Raw genomic sequence first — 16685 nt, 5'->3', positions numbered from 1 at the left:
GTGTAAAGAGCTTCTACATCCATGGTGGCCAGGATGGTGTTTTCAGGAAGATCACCAACACACTGTAGTTTCCTCAGGTACTGATAGTGTAGGGTCTGAGGAGAGAGTTCAAATAGCCAGATAATCCTGCTGTAAGATTGCCGATGCCTGAGTTGATGGGGTGTCCAGGATTTCCAGGTTTATGGATCTTGGGTAGCAGATAGAATACCCCTGGTTGGGGCTCTGGGGGTGTGTCCGTGTAGATTTGTTCCTGTGCTATAGCAGGGAGTTTCTTGAGCAGCTGGTGTCGTTTCTTTTGGTACTCCTCAGTGGGATCAGAGGATAGTGGCCTGTAGAATGTGGAGTTGGAGAGTTGCCTGGCAGCCTCCTGTTCATTATGACTACAGCACCCCCTTTGTCAGCCCCTTTGATTATAATGTCAGAGTTGTTTCTGAGGCTATGGATGGCATTGCATTCTGCATGGCTGATGTTATGGGGCAAGTGATGCTGTTTGTTGACTCCTTGTTGTTTTTGTGGATACAGACTAACATAGCTACCCCCTGATACTTGTTACTCAGTAGTTGGTGCAGGGATTTTAATCAATACTCTAAGATAAATTCCTGCTTCTTATTGATTCAGTGTTTGAAACTGGGCAAGTCATATAATTCCTTTATAATTGAGGGTAGCATAAAAAAGGTCAATTCATTTATTCATGCCTGAATATCACCGATATCATGACAGAATTCTAAGCTCTTACATGATTGCTGTAGAGTTAAGCGCCAGGGGCTGTCTCCGACGATGGGAGAGATCGTTGTATCTCACTGGAGAACCACCACCCACTATAAAACTGGACAGCCCCCAGACAATAGCCACCGCAGTCTGCCTGCGGCAATGGGTGCCTGGAGCTTAGAGTTGTATAACTTGACAAGTGGACTGTAACCAGTGCACCTGGCAACTCAAGTAAAAGAAAGAAAACATCCTTAAAGATAGAGAGCGAGGACGTTCGCACCATGACAACTGTATTATCTGAGCACCTTCAACAGATCAATGATGCAGGTAAAACTGTCGTGATCAGTGATGAGCTGAAACAACTCAATATGGATATTGCATCCCTCCAAGAAACACAGCTAACATCAAGAGGGTCTCTCAGAGAAAAAGACGACTACACGTTTTTCTGGCAGGGGAAAAGTGCAGAAGAAATGCGAGAGCGCGGAGTGGTGTTTGCCATCAAGACCTCCCTTCTGGGGATGATTGAGCCACCTACAGACGGATTAGAGAGAATTTTGGCCCTATGCTTGTTCACATCTGAGGGCCTAGTCAACCTTGTGAGTGTTTATGCCCCAACACTCATCTTCTGACATCAAGGACCAGTTCTATAACCAGTTGAACACCACCATCAGCAAGATTCTGAAACACAAATATGTTTTGCCGCTAAAGGACTTTAATGCAAGGACAGGAGCTGATCATAAAGCATGGACCAACTGTCTTGGTCATCACAGAACTGGTAAGATGAACGGAAATGGCCAGAGACTGCTAGAATTTTGTTCCTGTTACAATCTCTGTGTAACAAACTCATTCTTCCAGACAAAGCCACAATACAAAGTGCCTTGGAAACGTCCCAGATCTGGCCATTAGCACCAACTGGCTCTTGTCATCACAAGGTGTACCAACCTTAACATCCTCCTCATTACTCACAATTATGAAAGTTCTGATTGCGATACAGACCACTCTCTGGTATGCAGCAAGGTCAGACTTAAACCAAAGAAAATACACAGATCTCAAGTAAAAGGATGTCCTTATATTAACATTGGTGCCATAGCAGACCAAGAAAAGTCACAGGAGTACAAGAACATACTACAACAAGCCCTTGACACCAGTGATTGTGCCACAAGCGCCCCGCTGAATTGGGAGCAACTGAAGAACACAATCTATGATGCAGCTCTGTCAGACTTTGGGAAGAATGAAACAAGACCAACGACTGGTTTGACAGCATATTCCAGTGTCTTGACATAGAGGCCAAATGCATAGCCCAAACCAACTACACGAAAGACCCAAATGAAAAAGCCTTACAAGCACTGAGAGCGGCAAGAACCAAGGTACAACAAACTGCTTGACACTGTGCCAGTGACTGTTGGTGCACTTATGTGTAGGCATCCAAGAAGCAGCTGATGGAGGCAACATCATAGAATCATAGAATCATAGAATATCAGGGTTGGAAGGGACCTCAGGAGGTCATCTAGTCCAACCCCCTGCTCAAAGCAGGACCGATCCCTGACTAAATCATCCCAGCCAGGGCTTTGTCAAGCCTGACCTTAAAAATATCTAAGGGAGGAGATTCCACCACCTCCCTAGGTAACGCAGTCCAGTGTTTCACCACCCTCCCTGCAGATGTTGTGAACTCTGCTGTAGCTGCGGGAAAAGGACGTTGTTTCACTGGAAAATCTTGTTTAAGATTACTTTTGCATTGCTGTAACCTGAGACGGGGAAGCGTCAATGATAGAAAAGATCCTCTTCTTTTTAGCACAAATACAGTGGACGAGATTCATCCCCTGCAAACTGTAGCTTGCCAAACCTACTATAAGGCTGCTGTTCTCAGAGGGCAGTGGGCCTATAACCCAGGGAGGATGGGTGCTGTTCCTAAAACTGCTCTCCTCTTAGTGCTTACACCGCGGGATGGATGGCAGCTTTAATTTCCATGGGAGTTCTGCTAGGGGATGCTGCTGAGAGGATGCATTGAATCTAACCCATCCCCGAATTGCTCTAGTCCCAACCCCTTCCACACCAGCACTACCCACTTCCTGAGAGGTACTGGCCCCTGTTGGAGGGTAGGCAGGGTGTAGCCAAGCACTGGTACTCCTTCCACCTACTTTCTATTACAGTTGGCCTCCTGTTCTATTCCGTTTCTGTCCACGTGATCGGCGCTAAGTACATACTGGAAGGTATGAGGTGAGTTTGGTTTCTGTAGGTCCTGGCCAAATTCCATCTCAGGTAGTTTACAGATGGCAACCTAAACAAAACAAAAAAAAAATCACCCCTGTAGTCTCCTAATCTGTTATGTGGTGGTGTTTCTCCCATTTCACCCTGTGGGAGGCTGCATTTCAGGGCATGGGTGAGGTCATCCTTTTGCCAAGTTTATATGTCAGTTTGTTAAATCTGCAAAATGCTTTGGGATTGTAAGAAACTGGTGACGGAAATTTGCTAAACCAGCTAGTCCACTTCCTTTTGTTAGGGCAGGCTTATTCCCAGAGATTCCATGCTCATGCCAAAAGATGGGATGAATCTTTAGTTCAGATTCAGTTCAGGCACAAATATTATCATCTCGACGGTATCCATACACAATACAGCTAGCTCTTGTCACCCACTTGTCCTCCCGTGCCAGGGCACCAGCTCCCTGCTTGCCCTCCATCCTTCTCCCTCACACGGTAATCCATCTCCATGTGTCAACCAGACCTGCCTGCAAGTGAAAACCCCGAGACTCGCATCTTGGGTGCTGTCACCTCTCCCCTCCCTAAAGTTTTCCTTGTGATTTGATCCAGAAAAAGACATAAAAAGAGATTTCTTTAAAAAAAAATCATGAAAATAATGTATTCCCGGCGTTTACGTAATGGCACAATGGAGGGTGTTGAGCTCAGGAACAGTCTGACAAGAAACACATATGACACATATCAGAAACACATATGACAAGATCAAGAAAGCCTTGGGTCCAACTTCAAAGAAGACAGCCCCATAGAAATCGACAACCAGGGAAACAATCAACTACCACACCAAGCAGATGGATTGCTGGGTAGAACACTACTCTGAGCTTTACTCTCATGAAAATATTGTTACGGACGCAGGCATCAATGCCATGAAAGACTACCTTTTATGAACCAACTCGATGATGAACCAACTGTTGAGGAGCTTAGCTTTGCCATAGATGGCCTCCCCAATGGAAAGGCCCCCCAGAAAAGGCTGCATACCATCCGAGGTCATAAAATGCGGAAAACCTATTCTACTGCAACATCTTCATGAGTTGCTCTGCCTGGAGAGAAGGCGAAGTACCACAAGAAATGAGAGATGTCAACTCCATCACTCTCACTATATAAAAACACAGGTGACAGGAGCGACTGTAACAACTATTGTGGCATTTCCCTTCTTAGCATTATGCGAAAAGCCTTTGCCCGAGTTGTCCTGTACAGACTTCAGACTCTTGCAGTCAGTATCATAGAATCATAGAATATCAGGGTTGGAAGGGACCTCAGGAGGTCATCTAGTCCAACCCCCTGCTCAAAGCAGGACCAATCCCCAACTAAATCATCCCAGCCAGACCTTTGTCAAGCCTGACCTTAAAAATATCTAAGGAAGGAGATTCCACCACCTCCCTAGGTAACGCATTCCAGTGTTTCACCACCCTCCTAGTGAAAAAGTTTTTCCTAATATCCAACCTAAACCTCCCCCACTGCAACTTGAGACCATTACTCCTTGTTCTGTCATCAGCTACCACTGAGAACTGAGAACAGATCCATCCTCTTTGGAACCCCCTTTCAGGTAGTTGAAAGCAGCTATCAAATCCCCCCTCATTCTTCTCTTCCGCAGACTAAACAATCCCATTTCCCTCAGCCTCTCCTCATAAGTCATGTGTTCCAGTCCCTTCATCATTTTTGTTGCCCTCCGCTGGACTCTTTTCAATTTTTCCACATCCTTCTTGTAGTGTGGGACCCAAAACTGGACACAGTACTCCAGATGAGGCCTCACCAATGTCGAATAGAAGGGAACGATCACGTCCCTTGATCTGCTGGCAATGCCCCTACATATACATCCCAAAATGCCATTGGCCTTCTTGGCAACAAGGGCACACTGTTGACTCATATCCAGCTTCTCATCCACTGTAACCCCTAGGTCCTTTTCTGCAGAACTGCTGCCGAGCCATTTCGTCCCTAGTCTGTAGCGGTGCATGGGATTCTTCCTTCCTAAGTGCAGGACTCTGCACTTGTCCTTGTTGAACCTCATCAGATTTCTTTTGGCCCAATGCTCTAATTTGTCTAGGTCCCTCTGTATCCTATCCCTACCCTCCAGCATATCTGCCTCTCCTCCTAGTTTAGTGTCATCAGCAAACTTGCTGAGGGTGCAATCCACACCATCCTCCAGATCATTTATGAAGATATTGAACAAAACCGGCCCCAGGACCGACTCTTGAGGCACTCCACTTGATACCGGCTGCCAACTAGACATGGAGCCATTGATCACTACCCGTTGAGTCCGACAATCTAGCCAACTTTCTATCCACCTTATAGTCCATTCATCCAGCCCGTACTTCTTTAACTTACTGGCAAAAATACTGTAGGAGATGGTGTCAAAAGCTTTGCTAAAGTCAAGGAACAACATGTCTACTGCTTTTCCCTCATCCACAGAGCCAGTTATCTCGTCATAGAAGGCAATTAGATTAGTCAGGCATGACTTGCCCTTGGTGAATCCATGCTGACTGTTCCTGATCACTTTCCTCCCCTCTAAGTGCTTCAGAATTGATTCCTTGAGGATCTGCTCCATGATTTTTCCAGGGACTGAGGTGAGGCTGACTGGCCTGTAGTTCCCAGGATCCTCCTCCTTCCCTTTTATAAAGATGGGCACTACATTAGCCTTTTTTCAGTCGTCCGGGACTTCCCCGGATCGCCATGAGTTTTCAAAGATAATGGCCAATGGCTCTGCAATCACATCCGCCAACTCCTTTAGCACTCTCGGATGCAGCGCATCCGGCCCCATGGACTTGTACTCATCCAGCTTTTCTAAATAGTCCCGAACCACTTCTTTCTCCACAGAGGGCTGGTCACCTCCTCCCCATGCTGTGCTGCCCAGTGCAGTAGTCTGGGAGCTGACCTTGTTCGTGAAGACCGAGGCAAAAAAAGCATTGAGTACATTAGCTTTTTCCACATCCTCTGTCACTAGGTTGCCTCCCTCATTCAGTAAGGGGCCCACACTTTCCTTAACTTTTTTCTTCTTGCTAGCATACCTGAAGAAACCCTTCTTGTTACTCTTAACATCTCTTGCTAGCTGCAACTCCAAGTGTGATTTGGCCTTCCTGATTTCACACCTGCGTGCCCGAGCAATATTTTTATACTCTTCTCTGGTCATTTGTCCAATCTCCCACTTCTTGTAAGCTTCTTTTTTGTGTTTAAGATCAGCAAGGATTTCACTGTTAAGCCAAGCTGGTCGCCTGCCATATTTACTATTCTTTCTACACATGGGGATGGTTTGTCCCTGTAACCTCAATCAGGATTCTTTAAAATACAGCCAGCCAGCTCTCCTGGACTCCTTTCCCCCTCATGTTATTCTCCCAGGGGATCCTGCCCATCAGTTCCCTGAGGGAGTCAAAGTCTATCCTGAATCACAGTAAAAGCGACAGAGTCCTGTGGCACCTTATAGACTAACAGACTTATTGGAGCATCAGCTTTCATGGGTGAATACCGACTTCATCGGATGCATGTCACAGTGCGGCTTTCAGAGCGGAAAGGTCTACTCTTGACATGATCTGAGATAACTACAAGAGAAATGCAGGAACAAAAGAAGCCCCTCTACATAGCTGTCAAGGTTCCTCCCCCAGTCTGAACTCTAGGGTACAGATGTGGGGACCTGCATGAAAATCTCCAAAGCTTACTTTCACCAGCTTAGGTTAAAACTTCCCCAAGGTACAAATTAATTTTATCCTTTGCCCCTGGATTTCCACTGCCACCACCAAACTTTAACTGGGTTTACTGGGAAAACGTAGTTTGGACACGTCTTTCCCCCCAAAATCCTCCCAACCCTTGCACCCCACTTCCTGGGAAAGGTTTGGTAAAAATCCTCACCAATTTGCATAGGTGACCACAGGCCCAAACCCTTGGATCTGAGAACAATGAAAAAGCATTCAGTTTTCTTACAAGAAGACTTTTAATAGAAGTAAAGGAATCACCTCTGTAAAATCAGGATGGTAGATACCTTACAGGGTAATTAGATTCAAAACATAGAGAATCCCTCTAGGCAAAACCTTAATTTACAAAAAAGACACACAGACAGGAATAGTCATTCTATTCAGCACAGTTCTTTTCTCAGCCATTTAAAGAAATCATAATCTAACACATACCTAGCTAGATTACTTACTAAAAGTTCTAAGACTCCATTCCTGTTCTATCCCCGGCAAAAGCAGCATACAGACAGACCCAGACCCTTTGTTTCTCTCCCTCCTCCCAGCTTTTGAAAGTATCTTGTCTCCTCATTGGTCATTTTGGTCAGGTGCCAGCGAGGTTACGTTTAGCTTCTTAACCCTTTACAGGTGAGAGGATTTTTCCTCTGGCCAGGAGGGATTTTAAAGGGGTTTACCCTTCCCTTTATATTTATCACAATAGCCTTCTTCAGTATCACAAAGGCTTATGACTTTGTCCGTAGAAGTGCACTGTTCGCGCCTCTAGGAATGATTTGATGTCCCCTCAAGTTCTTAAGCATGATTCGATCCTTTTATGAAAAGATGTATGGCACAGTCCAATACGATGGGTCAGTGTCTGAGGCTTTCCACATTCTTAGTGGAGTTAAGGAAGGCCTTAGTGGAGTTATGCAAGTACTTGCCCTAACTCTGTTTGGGATCTTCTCCTTCCTGCTACTTAAACAAGCTTTTGGTTCCTCAACTGAGGAACTCTACTTGCACATAAGATCTGATGGAAAGCTCTTCAATCTTGCAAGACTCACAAGACTCGGGAGGCCCTAATCCAACACCTCCTCTTTGATGATGACACAGCAGTGACACCCCACACAGAAGCTCATTTTTAAAGCCTAATGGACAGTTTTCCAAAGACTGCCAATACTTGGGGCTTACTATAAGCCAAAAGAAGATGAACATAATGTGCCAAGGACTTGAGGAAGCACCCTCCATCAAGATCAACAACTATGACTGTGAAGTGGTGAACGAGTTTACATACCTGGGGTCCACTATTACAGTCAACCTTTCACTTGAAACCGAACTCAACATCCACATTGAAAAAGCCACCACAACAATGTCTAGACTGAACAAGAGGGTATGGCAAAACAACAAACTGACAGAACACACAAAGATCTGTGTGTATCAAGCATGTGTTATCAGCACACTTTTGTATTGGAGCAAGACAGGGACCTTTTACTCTCATCAGGAAAAGAGGCTCAGCAGCTTTCATATGCGTTGCTTTTGTTGAATCTTTGGAATCTCCTGGAAGGACAGAGTCACCAACACTGAGGTGCTCAAGAGGGCCAGCATACCCAGCATGCAAACACTCCTCAAACAGAGACACCTCTGCTGGCTTGGGCATGTGTGGCGAATGAATGATGGGCGCATACCAAAGGACATCCTCTACGGCGAACTGGCATCTAGAAAAAGACCCAAAGGATGCCCCAAATTGTGTTTCAAGGATGTGTGCAAGCAAAGCCTCAAAGAAATGGACATGGATGTGGACAAATGGGAAGATCACACTCAAGACCGCAACCTTTGGAAACAAGAGCTTAACAAAGGTCTCTGGAGTTCTGAGAGGAAGCCGTCCAGTTTAGCAGCGGAGAAAAGAGCTTGCAGAAGGCAGAGCCCAAAGGGTCAAAACGTCACCTTTTAAATGTGACAGATGCGGCAGAGATTCTCTCTGTCAAGTGGGTCTCTTCAGCCATGTTCGCGGCTGCCAAAAAGCCAACTGGGTAAATTCTTTACCTCTCAGGGGCACATACCCATGGTCTCTTGAGACTGAAGGATGCCTACTACTATTACTATATGACAGAATTGCCAGAAGTCTTCTCAATCTATTACTAACTTTCCAGAGACCCGGTGCACATCATCCATCCATCTTTTCACTGGTTGACCCCCTACTGTCATGACCTTCCACCATTCCTTCCATAGTAACTTTCTTCAGGTTATTTCCATCTCTACTCCTAAGTGTGACCGAAGTACGTAAGTTTGCATCTGTTGATTTCTGACATCAGGGTTCTCTCCAATAATATTTATAATGTAGGCATTTTTCTTTTTTTCATCCAGAAGATACCCTAGAATCTTTGCTAGCACCACATTTCAAAAGCTTCAGTTTTCTTCTTGTCAGAAGCATTAACTTCCCCTCATTCACATCCATAAATTCTGCACATATGTTAAAGAGGCTTAGGAACAAATACAACCTTTTCTCACATTCTGGCCAGTGGAGAACCACTCACTATAATTGCAAAAAGAAAAGGAGTACTTGTGGCACCTTAGAGACTAACAAATTTATTTGAACATCCGATGAAGTGAGCTGTAGCTCATGAAAGCTTATGCTCAAATAAATTTGTTAGTCTCTAAGGTGTCACAAGTCCTCCTTTTCTTTTTGCGGATACAGACTAACACGGCTGCTACTCTGAAACCTGTCACTATAATTGAACTCACTGAAAGTCTCTACCACCACCAACAGACCATGGTCTGAATAGTAGATGAATATAGTATTACAGTAAACCGGAAACAGCAGATTAGCAGTCTCAGCCATAGGCTTGGAATACCTAGACTCCCTGAAAAAAGATCAGGAGGACTTGTGGCACCTTAGAGACTAACAAATTTATTTGAGCATAAGCTTTCATGAGCTACAGCTCACTTCATCGGATGCATTCAGTGGAAAATACAGTGGGGAGATTTATATACATAGAGAACATGAAACAATGGGTGTGCCCATACACACTGTAATGAGAGTGATCAGGTAAGGTGAGCTATTACCAGCAGGAGAGCGGGGCTGAGGGGGCGGGAGGGACCTTTTGTAGTGCCAGGTTCAAATCCTGGCAGGGATGACTCAGCTTTTTCTACTGACCTAGGTGAATTCTACATTATGCAGTTTATGATGTCTGCTGCAGAAACCCTTAACAAACTGAGGGGCTTTCTGTCCTGTCAGTACTTCACTGTTCAGGCAGTAAAGATCCAATGTCACTGCAGAGGTAGAGTTTGCCTGGTGCATCTAAAATGTTACGCTCTTCCCTATACCTACACACATCCGTACACAGTTTACCGTGTGCTGTGGTCTGGCTGACTGCCATATCACGTTCCACCTTCCAACTGCATTTTAGTGGTTCTGTGGTCTTTTGAGTTAAAGCCTTTTTATGCAAATGTAAAATATTTACCTCTCTCACAGTGGTCCCTGAGTTATTTGATGTTTGTAAACTACTTTGAGTTCCTTGATTGGACGGTACTGTCCAAGTCCACCCAATCATCCTTTTTTGTTAATAGTACTGCTCTCTGTTTGATAGGAGTCAGGCAGGCTTGGTGACTCAATTATTTATTGAGGGTGGGATTTTTCAAAATCTCCTAAGGAAGTGAAGAACACAAACCCCACTGAAAGTCACAATGGGACGTGTGCTGCTGACTCCTTAGGCACTTTTTAAAATCCCACCTTTATTGTTTTCCTTTGTATGATAGTAGCACCAAGCAGGAGAGGGACCCCGTTGTGCTAGGCCCTGCACATATACATAGTAAGGATAGTCCCTACTCTGAAGAGTTTACAACATAAATGGACAAGGCTGCGAAAGGAAGTATTATTACTTTCAATTTATAGATGAGGAACAGATGGATTAAGTAATTTGACTTAAGATCTGGCAGATCTGAGAATTGGCCCCATATCTCCTGAGTCTTCAGCCTGTGCCTTAACCACAAGCCTATGAAGGTTCTAAGGGTATGTCTACACTACGAAATTAGGTCAATTTTATAGAAGTCGATTTTTAGAAATTGATTTTATACAGTCGATTGTGTATGTCCCGACTAAGAGCATTAAGTTGGTAGAGTGTGTCCTCAATACCGTGGCTAGCATTGACTTACGGAGCGGTGCACTGTGGGTAACTATCCCACAGTTCCCGCAGTCTCCGCTGCCCATTGGAATTCTGGTTTAAGGTCCCAATGCCTGATGGGTCAAAAACATTGTTGAGGGTGGTTCTGGTACGTCGTGAGTCGCCCCACCTTCCCTCCCTCCGTGAAAGCAACAGCAGACAATCGTTTTGTACCTTTTTTCCTGGGTTACCCGTGCAGACGCCATACCACGGCAAGCATGGAGCCCGCTCAGCTCATCGCTGCTGTTGTGAGCATTATAAACACCTTGCGCATTATCGTGGAGTATGTGCAGAACTGGGCTAAGAGACGCCAGCACGAGGACGATTGTGATGAGAACATGGACCCAGACATTCCTGAAAGCATGGGCTGTGGCAATTGGGACATCATGGCAGCAGTGGGGCTGGTTGATACAGTGGAACACTGATTCTGCGCCCGGCAAACAAGCACAGACTGGTGGGACCGCATAGTTTTGCAGGTATGGGATGATTCACAGTGGCTGCAAAACTTTTGCATGTGTAAGGCCACTTTCCTTGAACTTTGTGAGTTGCTTTCCCCCGCCCTGAAGCACAGGAATACCAAGATGAGAGCTGCCCTGACAGTTGAGAAGTGAGTGGCGATAGCTTGCAACGCCTCGCTGCTACCGGTCAGTTGGGAATCAATTTGGAGTGGGCAAGTCTACTGTGGGGACTGCTGTGATCCAAGTAGCCAATGCAATCACTGACATTCTGCTATCAAGGGTAGTGACTTTGGGAAATGTGCAGGTCATACTGGATGGCTTTGCTGCAATGGGGTTCCCTAACTGTGGTGGGGCGATAGACGGAACACATATCCCTATCTTGGCACCGGACCACCTTGCCAACCAGTACGTAAACCGCAAGGGGTACTTCTCAATGGTGCTGCAAGCACTGGTGGATCACAAGGGACGTTTCACCGACATCAACATGGGATGGCTGGGAAAGGTGCATGACCCTCGCATCTTTAGGAACTCAGGGCTATTCGAGCAGTCGCAAGAAGGGACTTACTTCCCAGACCGGAAAATTACCATTGGGGATGTTGAAATGCTAATAGTTATCCTTGGGGACCCAGCCTACCGCTTGCTCCCATGGCTCATGAAGCCATACACAGGCACCCTGGACAGTAGTAAGGAGCAGTTCAGCTATAGGCTGAGCAAGTGCAGAATGGTGGTAGAATGTGCCTTTGGACGTTTAAAAGCTCACTGGTGCTGTTTGCTGACTAGGTTAGACCTCAGTGCTACCAACATTCCCATTGTTATTGCTGCTTGCTCTGTGCTCCATAATATCTGTGAGAGTAAGGGGGAGATGTTTATGGTGGGGTGGGTGGTTGAGGCAAATCGCTGGGTGGCTGATTTTGAGCAGCCAGACACCAGGGCGATTAAAAGAGCACAGCTAGGAGTGCTGCGCATCAGAGAGGCTTTGAAAACCAGTTTCATGACTGGCCAGGCTACGATGTGACAGCTGTGTGTGTGTGTGTTCTTGCTGCAAACCCACCCCCTTTGTTGATTTTAATTCCCTGTAAGCCAACCACCCTCCCCCCTTTGATCACAGCTGGCAAAGGAAATAAAGTAACTTTTGTTTTGAAACCATGCATCCTTTCTTTATTAATTTTAAAAAAAAGTAAGATAACTGACAAGGTAGCCCGGGTCGGGTGGGATGCGGGAGGAGGGAAGGACAAGGCCACATTGCTTATTGTAGCCACACTACAAATCAAAACTGTTTGAATGACAGCCTTCTGTTGCTTGGGCCATCCTCTGGAGTGGAGTGGCTGGGTGCCCGGACCCTCCTCCCATGCCTGCGTTTTTGGGTATCCGGGTGAGGAGGATAAGGAACTTGGGGAGGAGGGCAGGCTGTTATACAATGGATGCAGCGGGGGTCTGTGCTCTTGTTGGCTTTCCTGCAGCTCCAACAGACTCTTCGTCATGTCCGTTTGCTCCCCCATTAGCCTCAGCATCGCCTCCTGCCTCTGCTCTTCGCGCACACTTAATGCTTTCCTGGCCTCTGCCACTGAATGCCTCCATGCATTAAGCTGTGCCCTATCAGTGCGGGAGGACTGCATGAGCTTGGAAAACATGTCATTGCGAGTGCATTTTTTTCGCCTTCTAATCTGCGATAACCTCAGGGACGGAGATGAAAGGGGGAGCATAGAAACATTTGCACCTGCGGGGAGACAAAAAGGGAGAGTAAAATTTAAGATGATACATTTCTGAGAAAAAAAGGGAGACTCTTTCACAGTGAATCAAGCAATTCACACCACACAGCACATGTGCTTTAGGTACAAGGTCGCATTTTGCCTTTTATATTGAGCGCCTGCCGCTTTGGTAACACATCACACACGGCTGGGCAACAGAATTTGGTTCCCAGGCAGCCATGGTAAGCCTTTTGGTATGTGGAGTTGGCTTCATCCACGTTCATAACATGTGGGAATGGTTTCAAACTGCAGCGCCATCCTTTCCCATAGCAAGCAATGCTGGTTGGGTTTCACATTTAAAAGGAGGGGCTGCCCCCCACCTCCCCCCCACCCCACCGCATGGCTATTCTCTGGGATGATCCATTCACCCCTCCCGCAGCCGCGTGGCTATTCTCTGGGATGATCCCGTTTAGCCAAGCACAAACAACCCAGCATGAACAGGGTCTTTTTACTGTTTCCTTACAAAAATACCCCTATTTCAACCAGGTGACCATGAATGATATCACTCTCCTGAGGCTAACACAGAAAGATAAAGACCGAATGTTGCTTGAATGCAACCAAAACCCAGGACCATTTGCTGCCATGCTTTGTGCTGCAGTGATTCCAGACTACTTGCTACTGGCTTGGCATGGTAAAGTGTCCCACCGTGGAGGACGAAATAAGGCAGCCCTCCCCAGAAACCTTCTGCAAAGGCTTTCAGAGTACCTCCAGGAGAGCTTCATGGAGATGTCCCTGGAGGATCCCCACTGTTTCCCCAGACATGTTAACAGACTTTTCCAGTAGCTGTACTGGCCGTGAATGCATCCCAATTCTTCAGGGCAAATCAAACCTTAAACACTATTGCTTTTAAACCCTGTACTGTAGTTACAAATGTGCAATCACCAGAGCTGTCTTCTCTGGCTTCAGGGTCAGGGATCCCGCCTTGGGAGGGCATTGGCTCCAGGGTGATGAAAAGGTCCTGGCTGCCAGGGAGAACGGATTCACCGCTTGCCTGCTGCGCATTCTCCTCCTCCTCTTCCTCATCCACAAAATCCTCCTCCCAGTTGCGTGAGACTCCCCCCTTGCAAGTGTCCACGAACAGTGGTGGGGTAGTGGTAGGGTCCCCCCTCCTAGGATGTCATGCAGCTGATCACAGAAGCGGCATGTCTGGGGCTCTGACCCGGAGCGACCGTTTGCCTCCTTTGTCTTTTGGTAGGCTCATCTGAGCTCCTTAAATTTCACGCAGCACTGCTGTGTGTCCCTGTTGTAGCCTCTCTCCACCATGCCCTGTGCGATTCTGGCATATATATTAGCATGTCTTCTTCTTGATCAGAGTTCGGCCTGCACAGATTCTTCTCCCCATACAGCAATCAGATCCAGTGTCTCCCTTTCGGTCCATGCTGGAGCTTGTTTGCGATTCTGGTGGGACTGCATGGTCACCTGTGCTGCTGAGCTCGCCACGCTGACCAAACAGGAAATGAAATTCAAAATTTCCCAGGGCTTTTACTGTGTACCTGGCTAGTGCATCGGAGTTCAAAGTGCTGTCCAGAGCGGTCACATTGGAGCACTCTGGGATAGCTCCCGGAGGCCAATACTGTTGAATTGCGTTTGCACTACCCCAAATTAGACACAACAAGGTGGATTTTAGCGCTACTCCCCTTGCCAGGGAGGAGTACAGAAATCGATTTTAAGAGCCCTTTAGGTTGATGGAACAGGGTTGGTTGTGTAGACGCAGTCATTTTAAAATTGACCTAACGTGGCTACATTTGACCTAACCCCGTAGTGTAGACCAGGGCTAAGAAAGGAAATTCCCAAGTAGCAATAACTTTTCCTTTTCTGCAACTCCCATCTATTCCCAAATGTGTATAAGCTACATTGCTTAGATGTAAACAGCTCTTCTTATAAAATCGACAGAAGGAAGCTGTTCCTTAAAATGCAGATTTTTCTGTAGCATATATGGGTGTTCCCTTGCCATGAAAGAGATTGTGATAAATGGGCCTAAAAATTTACCCTAATTGTTCAACTGTAAAAAGTGAGAGAAAGTTCATAAAGTGCCACAATAAGTGATCACAACAAATGTTGATGAGAAAAGACACAAAAAGGAGACCGAGACTGAATTAGTCCGAACAGAAAGGGCTGTATTGATTCCACTCAAAGACTGTGTTAAGATGACTGGTAAACAAGAGGAGTAGAGGAATGGAAATCAGTGAACCAAAATTGGTGTTTAAAATTTGTCTATTGGAGGTCAAAATGATGAGAGGATGGAGTATTCTGCCCAACACTCCTTTCTGGGGTTCTTAAAAAGAAAAGACCTTTGGGAAAAATTAGCAGAAGAAGCATCTGTCTGCCAACAATTGCTGGAGCCAGCTTTATCATCATGGCTGCCATCCCTACTGTCTCCTGGGACCCGGGACCTTCTTCATGCTAATCCTGAAAGATGTCCTGACCAGACTGGGTCAGAGAGAGGGAACCCAAATGACATCACCACCAGCTCCATCTAAATCTTGGATGCCACCTGTGATGTGAGACTTTCTCTCTTGTCTCTCTCACGCACTCACATATTTTTTGTCTTCTAGGAAACAGGATCAAACTTTAACAACAACAGCTCCAGCCTGTTTTAATTAATGTCTTCTCTTTTCCCCAAAAAGGATAGTTTTTACCATCTTAAGAGACTTTAGATGGAAAACCCTCCATGTTTGCCAGACTCTCTTGGAAGAGAAAGAGAACAAGGAATGTTGTTAAAATGAAAGCATTAATTAATACTTTACATTTCAAATGCTTTAACTGTTTTTCCTCCCCCACCCACTGGTCTTTAATAAAAGGTTAAAAGGATTTTTAATGGTGTATTTGCTGTGGTACTAAGCAGCCTGTGGTCCCTTACCCTTGTTTAAAACTGTTCAGTGTTGATAGTGACTGGGTCATATTAACACCTTTAACTGTTTGGATCTGCATATTCAATCTAAATTAATACAACAGATCCCAATGCCAACAGGTGTTGGAGGACAAAATAACTAGAGGGGGGATCCATGTAGGCAATGCTTGGAGAAGAAAGAACAGTTCTGGTGGTAACTGAGATTCTTTGAGGTGACTGTCTGCGTGGATCCACGCTACTCGCCTTCTCTCGCCGCTGATTTAGAACCTTATAAAGATGCCATTGTTGAATAGCTGCTGTCAGCGGTGCAGTATATCTCTGTAGTTGTAGGGCCATTTCTCAGCAGTACTACGCTCCTGCCGCTTCCAGTGACTTTGAGTGGTTAATAGTGAAACCGTAATGATGCAGTTTTTTGTATGGAATAATAATAATTATTTTCGTGTCGTGGCTTGCATCTAGGTATCTACAGGTACCGTAAAAGCATTAATGATTGATGCCTTGCAGTATATCTGTCACATGGATGAGTAGTAGTATCTCCATTTTGCGGACGGGGAGCAGAGGCACAAAGAGCTTTGCTCAAGGTCCCACAGGAAGTCTGTGGTAAAGTTGGGTACTAGACTCAAATCTCCTCTCTCCAAATGCTAAGCTTTAACCACGTAGCCTGTGTGTCAGTTACGGCTCTTTTCATTAGGCTTCTGCAGTCACTGCTCCACCCTTGAGTTATGTGACTGGCTGTGCTATTAGGCCACTTCCCAATAGAACAAGGGCAGCGCTGTCTATTTGGCTGCCCAGAGGATCCATTCCCTTTAAAGTCTAAACAGTGGCTGATGACTGTCAGCCAGTAGAAATCTGCTTTGT

The 16685-nt window shown here is 45.9% G+C and overlaps 1 protein-coding gene across 10 annotated transcripts in view; it reads left to right on the top strand.

The window, feature by feature from the left end:
• The window catches only part of ST3GAL3 (ST3 beta-galactoside alpha-2,3-sialyltransferase 3), a 402838-nt gene that overhangs the window by 178167 nt on the left and 207986 nt on the right, over nucleotides 1–16685 (top strand). The gene's annotated exons all lie outside the window — the stretch shown is intronic.

This window comes from Natator depressus, chromosome 8 (assembly GCF_965152275.1).
Source record: "Natator depressus isolate rNatDep1 chromosome 8, rNatDep2.hap1, whole genome shotgun sequence".
NCBI classification, from domain to species: Eukaryota; Metazoa; Chordata; order Testudines; family Cheloniidae; genus Natator; species Natator depressus.
The sequence above is the reverse complement of the archived record's forward strand: the minus strand, read 5'-3'. Positions and strand labels throughout refer to the sequence as shown.